This window comes from Ursus americanus, chromosome 2 (genome assembly GCF_024610735.1).
Source record: "Ursus americanus isolate L20-20 chromosome 2, mUrsAme1.1.p, whole genome shotgun sequence".
Taxonomy (NCBI): Eukaryota; Metazoa; Chordata; class Mammalia; order Carnivora; family Ursidae; genus Ursus; species Ursus americanus.
This window is the reverse complement of record NC_142128.1, coordinates 96,373,590-96,396,912: the sequence shown is the minus strand read 5'-3', so window position 1 is coordinate 96,396,912 and position 23,323 is coordinate 96,373,590. Positions and strand designations below refer to the sequence as shown.

Sequence of the window (23,323 nt, the reverse complement as noted above, 5' to 3'; positions counted from 1 at the left end):
TTACCTTAAGGGCATGGTATCAGAAACTTCTGAGCCATTTCAGGCCCTACAGCCTCACCTGACTCTTGTCAGAGCCACCATGGCCACCAGCGCTGCCTGGGTTCCGATTTTGTGCAGGTATAATCTGATAGTGCCTCAACTCGTGCCGGCGCCAAGTGCCTCTTGCCTCCCGTCCTGCTGACCACGAGGCATGGGACCCTGTAGGACCAAACATGGAGCCCACATCTCCATGACCCAGAATTTGAGGATGTTAAGACTCTGTAGGTAGCCCTCTGACAGATAGGAGATGGAAATGGGGCGGGGGGTAAATTCTCTTTCTCCCTCAAGAATACCTGTCTTAAGCTGCAGTTATCCAGCTTTGCAGGGTGAGCCCAGCAGCATCAACCAAATAGTTGTATCTCGTAGAAGCCAACTCAATAATGTGTTATTGGGTTGACTTTCCCACCATCCCTGGCTCCCATCTCTTTTCCCTCACTCCATTTTCCCCAAGATGGCACACAATGCAGGAATAGTAGAGTGGCTTCGTTTTCTGGGGTAGCCAGTTGAAGAAAGGAGTACATGAACCCCACCGGTAGGCTGATGGACACTGATCCAGCTGATCTGGTCTTCTGAGCTCTCCTGCCACTCCGACCTATGTGTCTCTAACCCGCTGCGTCCCACCTGCTCTGACAGCTTGCTCAAGTTTCAGTGGTCCTCTTTGCTCATCAGGAGGGATTTTACACCTGACCTGTGACTTTGGAGGAAACGGAATATCTCCCAGGTCCAGAGCTTCTAGAGAGACAACTTCCTAAAGAAACAGTAGTCCCTGGAACCCTGACTCCTCAGTCTCTCTTTTTCCCCCTTTACCAAAAATGTTCCCTTTCTATCTTAATTGTGAGACAAAGAAGAAAGCATCTCTGGTAACTGCACAGAAAAAGGAAGTTAGCATTCAAGCTCCCCATGTTCCATCAGACAAGCTCTTCTCAATACCTGAGCAATTTCCTGCTCTTGATCATGTGAGTTTCATCAGCTACATTCAGCTATCCTGTCAATGGGACAAATGGCAGGACCAGAACAAACGAGTGAACAATGAAGAGAAGCAAGTTGTACTCCAGTATAAGGAAGAGCTTTCCAATAATCGGTGAAGTGAAACAAGCAGAACAGACAGAATGAGTGCCCTGTGGGACTGCAGGAGCTCTGGCTGGAAGTTCCAGCACTGAGGTTGTATAATCCCATTTCGGATCGCTTTGGAGCAGAAATACTCAGGCTTGATCCCTCGGAGTTTCTGATTCAATAGTTTGAGTTAGTTTGAGAAACCGCACTTGTAATAAACACCGAGGTGATGCTAACAAGTCTGGCCCGAGGACCATAGTTTGAGAACTACTGTCGTGATGTCCTGATAAGATAACCCCTAAATTGAGATGCAGGAGAGTGTAGTGATTACGAGCACAATACTCTGGAATCAGATTAGACCTGGGATGGAGTGTCAGTGCAGCCATATACTAGCTGTGGATTTAGGCAGCCTGCTAACCCTCACTAAGCCTGCTTCCTCATTGGAAACCAATTGGAAAACCAACCTGTAGGACTTACCTTGCTGGGTAATTGTGAGTAATAAATATGTCACAAGCAAAGTAGCCATTAACATTAGCCTTTATTATTTGCAAGGAGCCATAATATACCCTCCTATATGGCTATTATTACTATCTGGCTATCATCACTATAGGAGGAAGGCCCCTTTCCTTTCCAGAAGAACAGCTGTTCCCAGAGCAGAAGCAGGGCCATCCATCCACAGCAATAATCTACACATACTATATGTCAGGAAACAAAGTGGGGCAACATTTGTTTTCCCAGGAACATAATATCAGCATATAAACATCACCTCAAGTAAACCAACTTTCTAGAAAAAAATGGCTTCCCCTGTGCCAACAAATACCATAATTAAAATAATCACCTGTCTACTCAGGAAAGTCAATATCGACCAGGACAGAGGAAATCACCATAACCAAATGAGGTTTTCCAAAAATAAAGACAAAGTGCTATTTAGGATACCACAGACAATTCAAGTTTTCCTTTGAAGGAAAGAGTCCAATGAAATCTCTTTTTGGTATCAGTGGGCATTCCAGGCTGTTCTGGGAGCCTAAAAGCGTCTCTGCTGACTGGGGAGAAAAACCTCAACAGAAGGGACTGTCCAGTCCTGTCCCTCAAACGTGTTTGCCTACTGAGTCTCCGTGCCAGTCTTTCCAAGCAGGGGAAGTGAATTTGTGATTTCCTTCCCACACCGGTCTCTCACCGACAGAGTGAGGGCAGTCCCCTGTGGACCCAAAACGGGCATCTGACTCACATTTCGGGCTTTATTAACAAGAGCATTTGGATGGGTGAGGCCTCAAGGGACAAAGAAAACAAGAAATAGAAAGTAAAAGCCGGCTCTGAAAGCCACAAGAGCACCACGAGACTTCAGCCCAACTGGACCCCAGTTTCTTGCTGGAGCACACACACCGGAATTCCCCTCTGCGGGGGACTGCTCCCCGTTCCCGGGGCTTCTGGCAGCTGGGGGAAGCCTTCACCAGGACAAAATCTCTGTGGAGGTGGAGAAGGTTCTGGGAACGGTGAACCCCTAAAAGATTCCCACTACTTTTGAAGACAGTTTGGCTAGGAACAGGGAAAGCCAGCATCTAGTTAGCACGCAGTGAGCACTAAGCATTTGCCAGACATGATGGCAGGCACCTGGCACAGGAAGCCAACACAACGCCTGGCTCTGCCTTCAAGAAGAGCCAGTCAGTCCAGAAGGTTCCATAGCACGTTTGCATCTTAGGGAGATGGGTTATTCTGTGAGTCGTTGTGAGACAAGATACAGGAAAGCCTAAGAGGAGGCCTCTGGGGCTCTCACTGATTTCTGCACAATGGGAGCGAAAAACAGAAGAACAACCATCCCCGTTTCTCCCTCAGAGCTCCGGAGAACCACAGAACAGCTACTGGGGGCTTCCTCTTCAGGTGGCCCCTACAGGGCAGCATCCCCAGCCCTCCACATCCTAGGGAGCCAGTGACCTAGGAAACAACATGAAAGAGTTCAACAAAACTGGGCCTTTGAGAACATGTGGGCATTTCCACTTCACAAAATGGAGCTTGGAAGTCAGGCTAGCAGGAGAACAGAGCATCTCACATTTGTTTAGCACTGTGTCCTTTACCAAAAGTCTCCACATCTGATTAAAGAAATATTTATGCCATCCCTAACAGAAGTCGAGCATTTCGGAGCCATTGCCTTATTATAATTTGGTATTGACCCTATTTGCTAGTTATTACTTTCAGGAAGTGAATCTAAGAGATTATGAGTTTGGTCCAAATCCAAACATCTAAAGAGTAGGAGCAGAATTAAGTTTTCTGGCTCTATTAAATCTCCGATATTTATTACGTTGCCTCCAAGCCTTTGCCCTCAGGCGACCTCAGAGGGGAATATCTGTGTAGAGCAGATGTCATGAACGGCCTGGGTCCCATCCTGCACCTGGAGAAATAGTGAGGGACGGACACAAATTGAACACCTGTGTGCTGTGCCCTTTCATATACTCCCTGCAAATGGCTGACTGTGTCCCCTAGATTCATATGTCGATGGCCCGACTCCCAGTACCTCAGAACGTGGCCATATTTGCAGACCTGACCTTTAAAGAGGTCATTAAGGTCACATGAGGTCATCGGGTCGGCACTTCACACGATACAACTGGTGTCCTCATGAGACGGTCATCTGTCATTCAAGGAGAAAGGCCCTCAGAAGACACCAACTTGGCTGAGACCTTGGTCTCAGACTTCCAGCCTCCAGAACAGTGAGGAAAATAGATTTCCGTTGTATAAGCCGCCCAGTCTGTGATATGTTGTTATAGCAGCCCTAGCAAACTACCTCATTTTATTTTTAGAATATCTCTGTAAAAGTAGGCGTAATATCCATTTTTGAGGTGATGAATCAGCGGCTCCGAAAGGTAAAGTAACTTTCAGGAGGTCACACAGCCAGCACGCGGCAGAGCTAAAAACTGTCCAATTGTAAATCCTCTTCTCTTTTTATGCCCCACCTGGCCTCTTGGGCACGCTTGGTTCTGGCTCTGAAACCCCTCTGTGCCCTGTTCCAAAACATCAGGCTTAGAAATCCCCACGAGGATGAAAACATTCACAGAGAACGTCACGCAGGAACCTGTGCTGGGATTTCAAAGGCACAAGACTGAGTAGAGCTGTTGGAGCCAGAGAAGCGATAAATAATCACGACAGTATTTGTAGGAAAGTAAGAAGGAGACCAGTTCCCCTCTGTGAACCACAAGGCTTTTAAGCTTAAGGAAATTCTCACACTCTTTTCAGCAGAGGAAGATTAACCACATTTTTGGGGTTCAGAAGAGCAAAGACCGATAATGGAGTTTCAGCTGGAAAATCTCCCAGGGCACTCTTTGCACATCGGTATGCTCCCTCCTCAACATTAGAAGAGCGGGTAAAAACGCTTAGTTTGCAAACTGCACGCTTCAAATGTGCAAAAAATCGTAACTTCTTTAACTCGACTTGTTTCATGCACCAGCTCTCCTGTTGACAGCAAACTTGACCTAGTCCCTTGAGATGAAAAGAGTAGTCACTTCAAATCTACAGCGGTCATTTCCATACTCCCCTCCCCCACCCTCCCCACCCGTGTGGCGGCTGTCATTCCATCTACCTTTGCTCCATCATGGGCACTTGCTAGAAATCTCGGACTCCATCAGGTTTCCAGCTGGGGTCTTTGGGTTTCCCTTCATCCCTCAGCTCATTTGAGCCCCTCCTAACCACGCCGGAGGACGTCTGGGCCCTTCCTGCTGCTGGATCCTCCAGGCTGTGCCACACCAGGCCCCTCTGCAGTAACCCAGCATGGCCCTATCGCCCCCTTGACGCCCTCTCCGTGGACACAGGGGCCCCTCCCACAGCAAAAGGTGGCCTTGACTCACGGATTCCCAACCCCTAACACCATCGCTGTGCAGAGTGGGAAGGCCCTCGTGAGCCCTTTTCCAGGGACGCTGACCTTGCCTCAAGGCCCCTACTCCCACCTATTCTCCCCTGGCCTGAACTGGTCCCGGGGGGGACAGCTCTGCTCTTAACAGTCTGTGGTGTTGGAGCAGAGGATGAAAAGTGACTCAACCCTTACAAATGAAAACTTTAGCTTTTAAAACCATGGTTGCTGCTTTCAGGTTTAAGAATTTCTAAGTCCCTGATTTCTCACCTCAAAAACGGACAAGATTATACCTACCTTTACAGGGAAATTATGCAAATGAAGTGAGCACGGAACAGAAAAGCCAGGAATTGGACTCTTAGCCATCTATAGTTTGTGAAATCCCTGCCCAATACAATCATGCTACTGAATGAGAGAGGGTGAGTCCAGGGAGAGTACGGAATTGCGAAGGGAGAAAAATGCCCAATTATATTCTAAATCTTATCACCACTGTATCATACATAAATATATATTATATGTACTGTATATTAATATATATTATTTATAATACACAAATTTATTATAACATATAACATAATATACAAGATAACATAATTATTATATTTATATATAATTTATTTATATATTTATATTAATACAGTTATAATTTATATTATATAATATGTATTATATAACATATTACATGTTATATAATATATAAATTTATAATGATTTATATTATATAATTAATTACATAACATTATATATTATATAATATATATTATATGTATTAAATAATATATATTCTATAAAATATATAAATTTATGATACTTTATATTATGTAATAATTATGTTATCTTATTGTGTGTTATGTTATATGTTATAATAACATAATTAATGTAACATAAATAATATAATATTTATTATATGTTCTCTTATTGTGTATTATGTGTATTCGGCTTCTCTGTCACTCATAAAAAGGGAGCTTGGTTTCGGCTCTGCTCTCCCCGCGACACCAGACACCTCCTTAGAAGGGAACACCCTCATTCACCAGAGGTACAAGTTTGCCCTTTTGACAGTCTCTCGCTTCATTCGGGTTTCAGTTCAAATGTCACCTCTTCAGGGAGGCCGGCTCTGCCCCTCCTTCCAACAGCACACACCCCACACTCCTCGCCCTCTTCCCGAGCCCTGCTTTATTTTTCTTCAGCTCTTGTCACTCCCTGACATTCCGTACGTGTCTGCTTGTTTCTTCTACATTGTCACCCCCCCAACGGGCACCTACGACCTACGCTCTGGGGGAGCACGACCTCGCTGGCTCTGTTCCACGCCACACTCCCAGGGGCTGGGACAGTCCCCGCACATCCCAGACAGCAAGTCTTACAGGAAGCGCGGAGGGGGTAAACAGGCTGGCTATCACCCTCCTTGCCTCTCAAGACACCCCCGAAGGCTCTAGCTCAAAGGACCGGAATCTTGAAAGGAAACACCCCGAAACTAGGCACCTGCCTTCTTTCAGGAACCAAAGCGCGTGTCCTTCCTCTGCGTTTCTCCCCCTGCTGCTGCTGGCTCAGCAGAGTTCTCAAACGCTGCTTAGCCATTCTGTGAGTGGGCTTCCTGGAAGAGGCACCCCGGCAGGAGGGCTCGTGCTGCCCGCACTGCCCGCCCCAGATGCTGGACACCCACAGCCGCCTCTCTCTCCTCTGCATCCTGTGAACGACATGGAGACAAGGGGCCCTGCTGGGGAGGAGCGGGGCCACCAGGGCCCGCAGCTCTTCACTTTCTTCGGGAGGCCTACCACAGCTTGCAGTCTGAGTGTTGGCCTGGAGCTGGAGGAGGTGAAGCCACCCACCCACCGGGACCGCCAGCCGCTCTGCCAGGGGGTCAGCTCTGTCGCGGGCTTTCCTTGCTCCCCAGGCTCCAGCTACTTCTGTGTTCCTGCCATCTCCCATCCTCTCCCCACCCGGCTTTGGTACACGTGCTTCCCTGGAAGGTCCTTCCCAACTTCCTCTGCCTGGCAAACTCTCTCTCGCTGGCTTTCGGGACTCAACGCAAATGTTGAACTTCCCTGTCCCCCACCTCCTTCCAGCCCGAGCGAGCCCTGCATCTTCCCAGGAGACCCTGTGTTCTGCTAAGTCAGATTTCATCCCTCTGCAACCAGGGAGGCTTGAGCCAGCCTACAGAAGACAAAAGCTCTGTCTTTCTTTTGCACCTCCTGTCCCTCCCCCAGAGTCAGACACACAGAGGGTGAAATGCACATGTGCTCCTGCATTAATTCATTCTGTGAATCCTGGAGCTCTAGAGCGAAGACAAAGACAAAATCTCCGTGCTGGAGAAGTTTATATCCTAACGGGGGAGACAGATGATAAACACACAGACATAACTAGATTAGTATTAGGATCGTGAAGGAAATAAACAAGGAATTTGGACCCCAGCAGCAGTAGGAGGAGGGGTCAGAGAGGCACAGGAGAATGAAAGAACTCCTAAAAGAATGAGTGAATGAATGAATGAGTGAATGAATGAATGAGATTACAAACACAATGAAGCTGAGATCAGAAAGCAGCGTAGTCACTAAAGGCCCCGCTATCTTAGGACAGTCTCTATCACCTCGGAGTCCAGCGGGCAGTAGAGGCTTAAGCCTGGTGCTATATGCACGTGATAATGGAGATTAATTCACCCAAAGATCCCTCTCCAGCTGCATATGTTTGGGGTTAGTGAGGCATTGAGATTACGGACAATTTTGTCAGAATAAAAACAACAGCTATTCCCGAGAGACCAGCGTCCTGAAGCCCCGAGGCTGGGTTCGAGCCCTGGGGAAGCACAGGTGTAAACATTTAATGATGACACATGCGGAGAAGTACCACAGCAGGGGCGTGTGCACAGGGAAGTGGAGGCGAGGAGGGGCAGGTTACTTCTGCAGGGGTGCGGAGGGTGATTAGCAGGGGCAGGTAGGGAGTGTTCCTAGGATCTATTTTGAGTAGAACCTTGACTGGAAGCTTAACGAAAGGTTGGAAGCAGCAGGAATGCTTCCAGCAGAAAAGAAAGCAAGAAAAAAGGCAGACCAGGGTGAAGAACAAGGGGAGTTCAGGGGTGGTGAGTGGTGCAGGGTGGTGGTGGAGAAGGGCAGGTCAGCCAAAGGATGCTGAGCCCAAAGTGGACCACACAGGGCTCATCCATGATTTGAGGAGGCAGCTGGCAATGATCGAGAAACTTGCATTTAAATTCAGATACAGCTTCTGAAAGAAATGCCCAGCAAAATTGCCCTGCAAGGTGGGGCAGGGATGGCAGTGCAGTCCGGACCACCAGGGCTGGGCTAGCCTTTAGGAATCCAGCTGTCTCAGAGGGATACCAGGTGGGAAGCCAAAGACAGGAAGTGAGGAAGTGGAGCTGACTTCTGGCTCACGCAGACCAACAAGAGAGGTGAGTTCCCCTGAGCTCCTGTCTCAGGTGCTGCTGACTGACCCAGACAGCTCTGTTGGGGGAGCTAACTTCTGAAAAGGGGGGATCCTGGGTGAGGACCCTTCTGTTCCTCCCCAGGAGGTGCTGTCCTGCCCCATAGAGTGTATAACACGTACCCTACCTTCCCACAACAGGTGCAGGGCACAGCCAAATGGGGCCCCTTTGTCAGCAATGCCAGTTCCTGGGTCTCTGAAGAACGCAGTCCACACCCAGTGGGTACAGCGTCTGTGTTCTCCAAGGGAGGGAGGGATTGCCTGCCGTGGTCCTGCCAGGTGTTCCGACACAAAGACCTTTATGAGAGGTCCCAAAATGCCAGGCCGAGCACCTGCCCAGAGTGGAAAACAAATGCAGACATAGGACAGATAGAAGACTATGTCCCAATAATAAGTAACAGGCACCGCACATGAGGGCTTACTCTGCCATGACGTAAGCGTACGTACGTTAGCGCTCGTGTACCGGCTCCTTCTGTTCTACTAGACCAATGAGACCAACTTTGATTCTCAGGTTTGCCCCAGGTGCGGCACATTGGACTCGGAGTGGGGATCCTGCCTTCTGCGCCTCTGAGCACGAGGGATGTCTCGGCAACGCCCCCACTCCTGTTAAGACTCTTCAGCTATAAGGTGTGTTCACGGATTCCTGAGAAAGTCTCAGGTCTGACGGATGAGGGCAGAAACCCCTCGTGGCAGACAAACACTCGGGAACGTGTCTGGAGAAGTGTCCATTCACAAGTGCGCCCCTGAGTCGCAGCTGCTCTCAGCTCGCCCACACGAGGTGTCCAGGAAGACACGGGCAGGTGTGCACAGAGCTCTCCGCCCTGCCCCACCGCGCCCTGTCTGCCGCCTGGGGCTCCCCCATCTACTTCCTCGTGGAATTTCCTGTCATAAACCTGAGCCCTCGCCCCCTCCCTCACCCATCCCTGGCAGCCAGACATGTCATCCCAGTTCTGACCTCCCCGGGTGTATCCTGCCCAGAACTCTGCTCTCCGAGGTCGGGGCCTTCACTCCCTTGTCATCCTGCCTCTGGCCCTGATCCATGCTCCAGCCCCACTTTGGAAGGGGCTGGGCCAGGCAGGGAGCAGACGTGGTCAGGAGCAAGGGAGAGAGGAAATACAACACAGAGGAAGAAAGAGACAAAAATAAGACCCCAGAAGAGCAGCAGGAGGAGGGGAGGGAAGAGGAAGGGGAAAAAATGCTTTGGCCATGGAAACATGAAGGGGAGATGGGGTATAAAGAAGGCTGAGCGGGGAGGCCTGGTACAGCAGTAGGAGGAAGAGGTTGGGGCTGGGGACCAAGAGGAAAGGTGATGGTCAGTAAGAGGCAACTGCAGGAAACTGCACTTATGCTGGCCTAGTGCTTCTCAAATTTTAGTGTGAATAAAAATCACTTGGGGGTCTCAGGGTCCTGAGATCAAGCCCATGTCAGGATCCTTGCTGGGCATGAAGCCTGCTTAAGATTCTCTCTCTCTCTCTCCCCCTGCCCCTCCCGCCACCTGTTTGCATGCTTTCGTGCTCTCTCTTTAAAAAAAAAAAAAAAGTCACTTGGCATGCTTGTTAAAATGCAGATTCCTGGCCCCTGTTCCAGACTTCTAATTCCTTAGGTTTGAGCAGGTCCTGGAAATTTGTTGTTTTTCAGCAAGCAGCCCAGGAGCTTCTGAGGAAGGCATTAAGCGACTCTGTCCTCAGAACCATTTGCGGCACATCGAACTCTGAGGCACTCACCCTCAGGGTGTGACATTTTAAATGCTCAGCTTTGGAACTCAGCTGCTGTACCGTGAACGCAAATCGGGGTTCCAGTGGCGGGCTGGTTTTTCTCTCCGGGTACCTGTAGAAATCTGGGAGGCTGGCAGATGCTTCCGGAATACAGGATTCTCATCTGTGGTGTAGAAGGTTAAGCTAGACCATCTCTAAGGCCCCTTTCATCCGGAAGGATCCTATTTTCCTGAAAGGTGATGCCCTCCAGATCTAGCTAGCTGGCTTCTGTATTCAGAGAGCAAAAACTTGCACCAAATTCCTTTCTCTTCTAGCCATAGCTGTGAGACAACAGTTGCCTGTTTTAAGACAGATTTTAAGAACCAATTTTGTGCTTTACAACCTGCTTTAAAGTTGATGCCACTGTGTTAAATTATGTGTGTAATTTTTTATTCACACCTTTCCATTTGAATATTTCCAATTCTTCGCAAGGGAGATTACTTGCCTTTTAAGGAATTTGTAAAGCATAGAAGTCAAGATCAAGGTGTCAGCAGGTTTGGTTTCTTCTAAGGACTCTTTCCTTAGCTTGAAGTGACCGCCTGCCTGCTGTGTCCTCACATGACCTTTCCTCTGTGCTGCACCCCTGGCGTCCTTCTGTGTGTGCAGATTTCCCCTTACAAGGACTCCAGTCATACTGAATGAAGGCCCACCCCACCAGCCTCAATTCTGTTTACTCCTTTGAAGGCCCCACCTCCAAATAAAATACCCAGAGGTACTGGGCATCAGGGCTTCAGTGTAGGAATTTGGGTGGGTCACGATTCAGCCCAAAGCGGTTCCAGTCACCTGTACCACAGACCTTTAGGGCGAGGCAGATCCCTGACCCAAAGACAGACAACCCATAGGATAGCCAGCGGCCAGCAGGTGGCTTTGTATGAAAGTGACCCGGCGAGGGATAATGATAGTTACCCAGGGAAAAAAATCCTATTCCTTGAGAACTTGAAGTGGAACGTAGAAAGAAAAGCAGGCAGTTGGACACAGGGAGAAATGCTGAATTTTGTGGTCCATCTGAAGCCTCTTCTGTCCCATGTACGCCTCGCCCTGATGCTTCACACAATATCCAATATAAACTCACTGCATTTGGTCTAGAATAAGACTGAGCCTTGCAGCAGTGTTACATACCCAAACACTTTTTTCTTCAGGCAATCCTGGCACCCTGCTTCTTCTCTCGAACATCTAGTTTCTTGCTTCTGGTTTACTAAAAATGAAAGATCTCCCACATCGACCTCTGAAAATGGCTTCTAGTCGGAGGCAACGGAAATAACAAGGGTGAGAAACAACATTGCCATATTCCAGGGTGCGGTGCAAACTCTCTTCAATGTTTCAGTTGCTATTCCTGTGGTACAAACCACCCCAAACTTATGACAAAACAAAACAAAAACGTTGTATTATGTTCACATATTCTGTGGGTCAGGGGTTCAGAAAGGGGAAGCTTGTCTCTGCTACAGTGTCTGGGCTCTGCTGGGAAGACTTGAAGCTTCAGGGTGACTTGACCTTAGAAGATGGGACTCCTCCCAAGGCTCGCTACTCACGTGCCTGGTGGTCAGCGTTGGCCATTGGCTGGGCTCTCAGCTGGCGAGGTTGGCTGGAGCGCCCACACAGGGCCCTGCTATGTGGCTGCTTGGGCTTCAGGGCAGGGTGCCTGGGCTTTAAGAGTGAGCATCCCAAGGGAACCAGACAAGATGGTGTATCAGCTTTCATGATCTAGCCTCACTTCTGCATCAACCCAAACTCAAGGAAAGGAAACAGAAACCCTGCCCCTCCAAGGGAGAGACGTCGAGACCACGTTGTTGGAAAGCCGGAAACACTGTTGTGGCCATCTTTGGAAAATACAGTCCCCACAGTTCACCCTCAGGCCACAGTACGTCACAGCCTTCCCATTAGCAAAATAGCCTCTTCCCCTCCCCCGAGAACACCAAGCCCCATCCCATCGTGACCCCCGTTCAAGGCAGTCAAGTCAGGTCCAGGTGTGCAGAGTTATTCAGGGGCAGCAGCTGAGTCCCACTCCTCCGGTCTACACGCAGGGACCTAAGCGACCAGCCCCCACCCCACACGCAGTGGCGGGGCCTAATCACCGTGGACACACGGGGAACAAGAGACACGCCGTGCCACGGGTCCCTAAGTGGCACACGTGGCCAGCTCCTGCTTAGAGCTCAGCTCTGCACTCTGTTCTCTGGCTCTTCATTCTCTTTCCTCTGAGTCCTCATTCCTCTGCCTGAGTTTGGCCTGAGTTTGCCGCTGAGTGGTTTTTTCAGCCACCTCCCTGTCTGTACCAGCTGAGGGGTTCAAAGGTCTCCTTTCCTTTTGCACTGTTTCTTCGCTTTTAGTCCAAGCTGTCACAATTCTTTTAAAAACTTCGGGCACTCTTTGGGGGTATTGATTTATAATGTACTCCATTAGACAAAAAGCCGTGGCCACAAGTCTCGCAGAGACAGGCCTGTCTTGACCTTTGGCTCCACATCAGGCTCCGGTGGAACCACACCTTAAGATTTTTGGAAACCCCAATAGTGACCAGAGAGAGAGGTTAGATTCCAGGAGCCTCTCTGGTGCGAGGTTGGCGCATCGAGGAAGAGCAGTGAGGCGGGAAAGCTGAGCCCACATTTCTAATCAAAGCCAAGAGCCACAGGGAGGGCGGGAAGCGGCACCTGTACCAGGAGAGGCAACGTCAGACGCTCTCTGGAGGAAAGCTTGGTCGACTTAGGCCACAGGACTCTGACATCATTAAGCTCAGGCAATGAGCTAATGAAGGAAGTCACGCCACTACTGAGGGTGGCTTTACACACCCAAGAATTGCAACTACTGGAATTGTCGGATGAAGAAAATAAACTTGTTATGAAAGAGAGATTTCATGAAGTAGGGCTGCAATACCAAAGATTAGCATACAGGAAAGCACCGGCAGTGAACAATTTTAAAATAGCACTGCACAAATTACTTATTTACTAAACATGGGGGGAAAGTACTTCTAAATAGAAAACGCGGCGGGGGGCGGGCATCAACCTAACAAATCGAAGTGACCGGCGTTGATGATGAGACTGTGCCATCTTGTGCCCCCTCATGTGACTGGCGCACGAGGAAGGACACAACATCACACACACAGGATTCCTGCCAACAAGAAGTGGGATCTGAACCCACGCACGAGGAGACAATTCGATTACTCTTCACTGAGGGACATTTTACAAAAGAGATGCTTGAACTCCTCAAAAATGTCAGAATGATATGAGAATTTTTTTTTAAAGGCTCAGGAACTGTTCTAGATTTTTAAAACAATAGGATGGCTAATGAATAATTCTTGATTCTATCCTGGATTGGAAAAAAATGATTAAAACATTTAAAAATATTATTGGGACAAATGGGGACATTTGAGTTTGGTCACAATGTTAGATAATAGTAGGTTTCAATGTTAGATTTCCTGAATGTGATATTTATCCTGTTATCGAGGACAATGTCCTTGTGCTTAGAAGACATGTATTAAGACACTAAGGATAATAATAATTGAATTCTCTACGAAAAAGACTCTCAAACGTCTCACCAAAAAAATATTTGTGTGATCACGCACATGTGTGGACAGAAAGGCATAAAGCAGATTGGCAAATGGTAACAATCGACAAATCTAGACAAAGAGTGAATGGATGTTCGTTGTGCTAATCTTGCAACTTTTCTGTAGGTTTGAATTTTTAAAAAAATAAAAGGAAAGTATTACCAACTATAAAGCGTAAGTAGCACGTACTGTGTTAATTATGCGTATTCACGCTCGCACGTATGTGTTGGGCATTCCTTTCTGCAGGCTTGGGCCAGGCCCAGTGAGATGACGTAATTTTCCCAAGGTCACAAAAAAAAGTGTTAAAGTGTCCAACAAGCAGAAACCAGAAAGCCAGAACCTTCCTGCTTCCATAAAAGTCTCTCTTTCCCTTTGACTTAATAGAAAAATTCAGATAAAGAGTTCTGCTCCTTTTTGTGTCAATGAGTAATCTGCTGTGCGGATGAAAAGGTGAATTCAGGAAGAGAATATACAAAACATAAAAATTCTAGGAAAGGAGATCAGGTGTGCTAGGGTGGTGGGATTCAAGTTGATACTGATATTCTTTGGCCTTTTCCCTTCATTCCTCTGATGTTTGGCCAGGGGGAGAGAGAGCAAAGAGATTAGCGCCGCTATGAATAACTGCCCTCAACCGACAATTTAGGGAGTCACTGGAGCAGAACACTGCTCGGACTTCGGTATCTCTCAGCTACACATTCTCCTTCCCTTCGTTTATCACCCGTGTGTCACCATCTCCTGCAAATGCCAGCCACTGGCCAGCCCAGGTCCTTTGGACCCAACCTTACACCCGTGGCAAGTCTCAGTGTGATTTCCAAGCATGGAGGAGAGGAGCCTGGGGAGGTGACTCAGTCAGACCACTGTGAAGCCAGAGGCATGTTCTGTCATTCTGCAGGACCAAACGCAGTCCCCACTTGGTCGTCCCAGACTTGGGGCTCAGGAGTGAACTTTTCTCTTGCTTCCTTAGGACATGACCACCTTCAGTTTTGCTTTTGCAACGAACGGCATGTGTGTGATTTTACGTGTAACACATTAAATAGCAGCTTTGGAAATCTATTACATTGTCTGGTTGGCCTAAAAAATGCCTTGTTGTGGAAGAGATATCGACCGTCCTAGGAAACAGAGTCTGGTATGTGCTGAGCTTCTGTCACTCCAAGGTCTCATCAGATGCAAGTCGCGGACAGCAGAGGGTTGCCTGCGACAGTCGCAAGACTCCCCACGGAGAAAAAGTACCTCCCAGGGAGGATGGAGGTACAGTAAGTGCTAACTGAGGACCTAGAAAGGTGGATTGTTAGAGAAGTCTCTGGCTGGTAAGAGGTCATGGGATTCTGTGTGGCCAACATAGAGACGTAGTACAACACGGAGATGGTACTTCTCTTTCTCCTCTGCCTCAGGGAGAAAAATCAGGCACAGGAATAACAGAAGAGAATGGCCTGGTCCATTCACCTCTCCTGACATTCACCCCATTCCTCGTACACACACGCATGGTCATTTCTCTGGTTGCACAGGAGCTAAAACCTTGAAGGAACTTGAACACTCCGGGAACCGTGCAGCCAAGCTCTGCTTAAGGCTAGTTAGTATTTCTTCATCGAGTCATAGTGAGAAGAAAAATCAAAGGCTTTTATCTTTATCGGTACATCTTAGCTCTAAAAATAATGTTATTTTTATCTCCCACAATGTGCTGGGTAGATGTGGAGACACGGAAGTAAGAGACATGTGGTTCCTTCTCTCCAGTTGCTCCTGGTGGTGTGGGGATGAAACCAGGGCCGTGAACCAGGGAAAGAGGAGAGACGGGCAATCCAGAATCGACAGAAGACACCTCCTGAGACAGCACCCCAGCGCGTACGGGAAGAGAGAGGGTCCACACCCAGAGACAGAGAAGGGATGTCTCCTCCACAGAGACAGGAGGCATGGAAGAGAGAGCAGATAGTGATGCAGTGTGTACAACCCAGTCACCAACATTGTGACTCTCGGTTTGGGATGGAACCACTTTGAGCCTTGCTGGATTTGTCACCGCACAGTCTCAGAAGTTTCCAAAGTGGGTGGCTTATATTAAGAAAAACAGAGAGAGTGAGAAATAACTGAGAATCATTAGACTAAGGATTTGTAGGGAATTTCCTTAATGATAGTCAGGAATTATTGCTCTAAAGGAGTCATCCTCTGTAGATACATTCTCAAGTGTGGTGATTAACGTCTCTGAAGTTAACATTTTTAATAAAAAACCCACTGTCTTTTAAGAATATAACTCGTTGTTTATATAACAGGATAAGGCAATGATTTACTTAAGTTATTCCCAAAATATAAGATAGAGATCAATCATGGAGAATGAACTAAAGGAATACAAACATCTCGCTCAGATGCCTTCTGTCACTGATTGACTAACTACGATTCAGTAAATTGGATCTTCTAAGCCTGAGCTGTGCACTGACTCTAAATGCAGAAGTCCTGCAATCCTGACGGGACACAAAAGGTAGAGGTGGCTTTGCCTCGAGTGTCACAAAGCCTCTGACTAGTTGGTGACAGATGCATTCACTCTTCAGCTGTTTGTTTTAATAGAGTTAACAGACTCTGGAACTGTCAGTATCAGAAAAAGTCCCTCATGGTTCAAGCTATCGAGGAAAAGCAAAGAACCTGGAGTCAGGCAGCACCCGCGCCGGGTTGTCTCACCGATGAGAAAGAGAGTCCTCGTGGTGACATATGTGCGTCTGGTTTCTCACTCCCTTAACTTCTTTCCAGCCCCCGACTGCCGATCGGTTCAGTAACATCTAGTCCCTTGCAGGAATCTTCAAGGGTCTTTGCTCCTTTTCATTTGTTAACATTTTAATTCAATCTGAACATCAGTTAGTTTTCAAAAAAAAAGTTTAAGATAGAGGAACAAACTAGATTCCCCACAGATATCTAATTCTTCTCTTTTCTTTCTCCTGACTACCAGGAGATATGAAGGAATAAAGTAGGGGGTGTCCCATCAGTGATTCTGGCAAAGCAACTCCCAACTTTGCATCTCAACAATGAGAGTTGGTAGTTCGTGTCTAGCCAGGAGTTTCTCTACTACTGAGCAGATTCGATTTCAAAAAGTGTGAATAAATCCATTTGTTCATAAACCTATAGTGAGACTACAATGTTCTTATACAATATAGAACAAGGATATGCAGCTTCCCGGGTTCAAATCCCAACTCTACCATTTACGACTAGTGACCTGGCTACATAATCCCTCTGTGCCTCAGTTTTCTCATCTTTAAGATGGGGGGAGGAACCAAATCTCCTTGATGTGAGAATTAAATTAGTTCATACACGTAGAACACGACCTGACAGATAAAAATTGTTCAATACTTGTCAACGCTATTACCTACCTTTAAAAACTTAAATTCCCCCCAAAGAATTGTAGATATTGATGGCATCAGTTCCAACTCTTCTGAGTTATTTCAACTCTCTTAAAAACGTGTTTTTATTTTCTCTTATTTTCACTGCATATAAAATTTATAAGAGAGTAGGTCTTCAACAACTATGGACATTTTCATAAATCTCTCTAAGTCAGGATCCTGATGTCTGAACAATGAAAGTGTCTTTTCAATAACACTGGTGGGGACAGAGCTGATGGGCCTCAACTCTAGTGCATAGCTTTGTATCCAAGAAATTTAATAAGTCAAAAGATCAGACACAGAGGATGTTTATACTAAAATGAAGAGTTGAAAAGTACATGCTCTAAAAAAAAAAAAATACGTAGACTCTGTATTGCCAGTGCCCAGAGGAACGCATGGGATAAATACATGCGCAGTGAATGGCTGTTGTAGAAAGAGTGAAGGACAAGTACTTTGGTGAACACTCTATGTGTATTATCTCCAAGACTTAAGGAGTAAAGGGTCCTGTTATTGTCGACGCTCTATAGACACCAAAACTCAGACGGGTAAGATAACGTGCCCACGCGACAGAACCATAACACCCATCTCCAGCTCTAAAGCCTTCCTTCCCCGCGATGCAGTGCAGCAGAGCGGACTGGAATTCATCTCGTACTGAGTACCAGAGATAGACCAAGGTCAGAGAGCAGAGGGCACCCGGCTGGAGCTCCATTTGAGTGTTCACTCCGGGACCCCCATTATCAAGAAGGAAGCAGAAGCCACATTTGAGCTGGAGAGAGAGGAGGAACCCAGGGTCCTGGCGAGTCTGGGGTGAGATCGCACAGACCGAGAGGAGGAAAGAGCCCTGCTTCGATTCCTTTATGGCAGGACCAGAAAGGCAGAACGTCTTTTGCTTTCCATTTGGGTTTCTTTCTTTCTTTCTTTCTTAGTTAATGGCTTTTGCGTTGTCCTGACTATAAAAGAAAAACATTCTCACTAACAATTTTCAGGCAATTCTGGAAAACCTTTTGAAAACATAAAAATCTCCTCTAACCCTGCTACGTGGAGTTAATATTGTGCTGGGTAGCCCTCCAGATATGTTTTCTTTGTGTGATTGTGTATACTTTTTCAATGCACAGAGCAGGACCCCTTTTGAAAGCCCAAGGCTGTACCCACAGACCCGACTCCATCTGTCCTAAGAGGACAACCAAACTTCACACCTGCTCTCTGACTGTCCCAGCTCAATGTCCATTTGTAGCATGAGAAAAAGATCATTATCCCCTATCACCCCACCTTAGTATGTTAGGTACTTTTAAAATAAAGTTACCTGTATACTTCGGGCTTTGGGGGATGTTCTCTACCTAAAAATTAAGGTACGTGATTTTTACTATAGTCCTCCCCCGTTGATGTGACAGAAATCACAAAAAGTGAAGCCAAACAATGAATATTTATACTTATTGTGAAATACCATCTTAAATCCTCCCCTGAAAACATGCGAGCCCACGACTTATGAAAGGCACACAGCTGCATGCATAGTGTAAAATTCTGGCTGCTGGGGATCCCTGTGGGACTTATCTAGGTATAGGGCTTTTACAGTGTCCAGTACATATCAAATCAGTCTTTGGATAAACAAAATAAGTCGTGATTTTTGTTTTTTACTTGGCTGAAGCAAATACACTTACTGTTTTCCCTGGCTGACCTCTTTACAGTGTTTTTGTTGAAGCACAACAGGTGGCACTTATAGATGTGGTATCACACCCCAGGGAGGAATGGTAAAGCCTGCCGGAGAAGCTGACCAGTCTTAGCAAGAAGGAGCCCCAGGGGCAGCCCGCCAGCCCAAGGTGAACACGAGGTGGGCAACCCGGGGCACAGTATGTGATTTCCAAAAGGGAGGATATTTACGATCTCAAGTTCTAGTTCAGACTGCCTAGGTTGCAAAGCCAAATTCACCCCTAACGAGCTTCTACCTTTAAGTTGGTACGAAATAGGGATAGTAGTAGCACGGTGCCGTGGTGAGCAGTAAAGAAGCCAGGAAGTCAGGAACTTGCAGTGGCAGCCAGATGTGGTCAACATTCCGCAGATGTTGGGTATGGTGGTGGGCCACCAGTTTTCCTCACCTCGTTTTCACCGAGTGCTACAGGTACCCAGCATTGCAGGGAACACAAGGAGAAAGTTCCGCCATTTACCGAGCACTGTCAAATAGTAGGTCAGATCCATAATTTACACTGTATTATTTAATCCTGACAACAGCTCTGTAAGTATTCCTAAAGTATTCTTAATGTCTTTTTCAGGTAAGAAAACTGAGACTCAGAGAGATAAACTTGGTTAGCATCACCACACCTAGAAAGTTCTTTCTCTAGAGAAAAAAGAAAGGGGGCGCTTCAGCATTTTTCGAGTGCCTCACCCTCTATGTACTTACCTAACACGTGGAAACCAAGTAAATTCTACCTAAATATTGCGGCACCCAGTGTTGGCGAGGGTGTACAGAAACCGTCACTCTTGTACAATTGCCAAGAGCTGTCAAAAACAGGGGGTGTCTGTACTCTTTGGCCTAACAGCTGTAATAGAAGGGATTTGCACACATCCACTGGAACACGCCAAGATAAAAGTGCCACAATTATCGTGACAACGTCATTTATAATACCAAATTGTAATGTCAAAACAGAAGTCTTCAATACGGAACTAAACAAAGAATGCTATACAAATAATGAGATCCCATATGGCTTTTAAAGGAATAGGGTAGCTAGAAAAGGGATCCCAGATAATGTGCCTTGAGTCACGTATAAGCTCTAAGTTCAAAGAACAGACATATCTGTATGGACAGAGGCCACCAAGGGTCACTTCTGAGAGGAAATGAGACTTGATTTGAGTCTGAAATTTTAAAAAATGGAATTAATTTGGCCAGGCTAACGAGAAGAAGAAAGTCCTCTAGAGTGGCTTACCCACGGACCAGGGGATAATGTTGTGTAGCAGAGACCCCTGGCTTTGGAGTTCAAAGCCCTGGCTTTGGAGTGGCCTGAGGCAGGACCCCCCAGAGATTGTACACGGAAGCACCCAGATTGGCATCCCCAGGACACAACAGAGTGGCCGACTGGGAGGAGAGATTTCTTTTGAAGCCTCAAGTTGCCTACCTCTCAATTTGTCTAATGGACACCAAATTGTTTCATTTAGGAATGGCAACTTAGGAACGTTGGACTGAATCGAAGGGAGTTGGTCCAGCAGGTTACGTTCGGCATATCGACAATTTCCTTTGTCTTTCTTAGAGACCTGGTTTTTCCATGACCTGGGCTCACATAATGATGTGGACATAAACAGTGGAAAATACTAAAAATCAAGAGCTATTTTAATGGGTAGTTGAACTTATTTGTCAAAGCCAATGACTTTTATTCATATTTACTTGTTTATATATGCTTTTTCACAAAGTGACTAATTTTTCAAGAGGCAAACTGTGCTCTAGGCCTATGTGTCCTCCTTCTCCAAGCATCTGATTTATATTAGGGTTCCGTGCAAAACATCATTTGAAAAATCATGGCTCAAGAAGAAAATAAGAAGCACAGCTTGAGATGCTGGCTAATACAGATCTGCCTTGACTTATGATAGGGTTACATCCTGGTAAACCCATAGTAAATCTAAAATCTCGTAAGTTGAATGTGCATTTCATACACCTAACCTCCCAGACATCACGGCTTAGCTTAGCCCATCTTATTACATACTCGGAACATTGACGTTAGCCTACCATTGGACAAAATCATCTAACACAAAGCCTGTTTTATAATAAAGTGTTGAGTATCTCATATAATTGATTGAATAGTGTACTAAATGCAAAAAAAAACCCCAGAATGGTTATGGGGGTACAGAACAGTTGTGTGTGGGTTGTTTACCTGCATGGCTGGCGGGAGCCCCAGCTCACTACCACTGCCCAGCATCATGAGAGCATATTGTAGACATATCTCTAGCCCTGGAAAAGATCCAAATTCAAAAACTCAAAATACGGTTTCTACTGAATGCGTATACATTCACACCATCATAAAGTTGAAAATTTGTAAGTCAAACCATCATAAGTCAAGAGCTGTCTATAATTCCTAGGCAAGTTTCCTATACTGGAGCAGGTGAAAACAGTAAATGCTAGCATCTGGGGTCATTTGGGTTATTTCAAGCTCTAAAAGAGCTTTCCCCCCAGATGTAACTGAGATTGAGAAAACACATTGTGTAAACTGACAACTAACCAATGAACCTTAGTTACTGATAAATGTTTATTTTTATTTTTTTAAAAAGATTTATTTACTTATTTTAGTGAGAGAGAGAGAGAGAAGGTGGGGAGGGGCAGAGGGAGAGGGAGAGAGAGTTTGAAGCAGACTCCGTAGTGAGTATGGATCCGGACATGGGGCTCCATCTCCCAACCCTGAGGTCATGACCTGAGCCGAAACCTAGATTCAGATGCTCAACTGACTGAGCCACCCAGGTGCCCCTAAACATATTTATTAGTAAAGAACTTTCTAAGTAAAAAGTCACACTAAAATGCATTAATGGCTTCACTAAAATGCATAAAAACCCACATCTAGGAAACTAGTCTGGAGAATGAACAGAGATAGCCCTGGGAAGAGAATGGGGTCTGGAATCAAGCAGGGCTCTGAGTGACAAGCTATGGGACTTTAAACCAATTACATTAGCATTCAGACGCCAAGTTTTCTCAACCACAAGACACAGAAAATAATCCCCAGTTCATGGGTCTGCTGTAAGCATTTGCCATAATACATTTATAGTGCCTAACACAGAGTGAATTTCAAGAAATAGCAGTCATTTTTAGCCAAGTCCCCTCACTCAGAGCCTAGCTTCCTTATCTGTACAAGGAAGGCAATGATTCCTAATTGGAGAATAGGTGTGAAAAGGATTTCTAAGCTTTAAAATTCTCTAAAGAGTTAAGATTATTATCAATACCTGGGAAGTCAATATATAAAGCCATGAAGCATTAACTAATACAGCTAAATTAAAATGCATGATTTCTATCTCAAAATATGGTAGACTGATAATATATATTTTTTAAGGATTTTATTTATTATTTGAGAGAGAGAGAGAGAGAGTGAATGAGAGACCATGAGCAGGGGTGGGAGAGGGAGAAGCAGGTTCCCCGCTGAGCTGGGAGAACAACGTGGGGCTCGATCCCAGGACCCTGGGATCATGACCTGATCCGAAGGCAGAGGCTTAACCGACTGAGCCTCCCAGGCGATAGTATATAAACCTTCCCAACCAAACCACATAAAATGCTGGATCACATTTAACAAGGCTCTCAAATCTATTGCTGACCTTGCATGTAAATAAAGGAATTCCCCAGAGAGTGTTGAAACTAAAACTGCTCGGGGGTTAACTTTCATTCTCCATGCCCATGGAAAAAGCACGTGAGAACAGGTGACAATCCCTTGAACTACACAAGGTGGAGGGATGAAACCAAGATATCTGCATAAATCCAGGAACAATGAAATTCTATCCTCTGTGAAGAAGAACAAGAAAACTTCTGCCTATCAGCAAAGGAGGCATAAAACAATACTTACACATATTCTAGGGTTCTCTGGAAAAAAGTCTCCTCTGAGATTTCATAACCCCAACCTGCCCTCATGTGGATTTGGGATTCATGCTGACACTGTCCGTACAGTCTCAGAAACCCCGAAAGAAAAAAATGAACATAAAATGGCCTTAGGTTGGTAACAAACTCAAGCTTGTAGCAAAAGCCAAAATAAACCCTATCTGGAGGGACAGTTATTCAACACAGACCTCACAGGAATCCCACAGATAAAGCTAAGCTGAGCATTAGTCTACCAGTGAAAAATATAAAGAGAGTGAGTAAATAAGCCAGCATGACCAAGAGTCAGCAAAAATAAAAAGCACAGTGAGATGCCTAGGAATTGAGATAACACAACTGCTGCTTGCAAAATTTATACATTTCTAAAAATAAGTATCTTCGAAGTATTAATAAATCAATGATAAATTTTAACATGAAAAAATAAGATAACTATTAAAAAGTAAGCAATTTTGAAAAAGTTTTACTTCTAGAATGGAAAAAATGTGCGATTGAATTTAAAGCTAAGTTAAAGACAGATTAAATACAACCGCAGGAAGAATTAGGGAACCAAGGCAGAGAGAGCTAAGAAAGAAAACAATTCAGTGCAGAGAAAGAGATTTAAAATATGAATGAGAAGGGAAATAACATAAAACTAGAATGTGCCTGCAGGGAGAGAGGACAGAGAGGAGAGGGGAAGGCAGTAGTTAAGAGATAATGGCCAAGGATTTTTCTAGAATTGGTGAAAAACACGAGTCCTCCGATTTCCGGGTATACAAAGAACACCAAAGAGAG

The 23,323-nt window shown here is 46.0% G+C and overlaps 1 long non-coding RNA gene across 7 annotated transcripts in view; it reads right to left on the bottom strand.

The window, feature by feature from the left end:
- The window catches only part of LOC123792387 (uncharacterized), a 147,177-nt gene that overhangs the window by 55,451 nt on the left and 68,403 nt on the right, over window positions 1-23,323 (bottom strand). For all 7 annotated transcript variants that reach the window (XR_015723058.1, XR_015723057.1, XR_006779683.2 and 4 more), the window contains one exon: window positions 20,856-20,932. This is a non-coding gene — a long non-coding RNA (uncharacterized LOC123792387). The remainder of the gene's footprint in view (window positions 1-20,855; window positions 20,933-23,323) is intronic.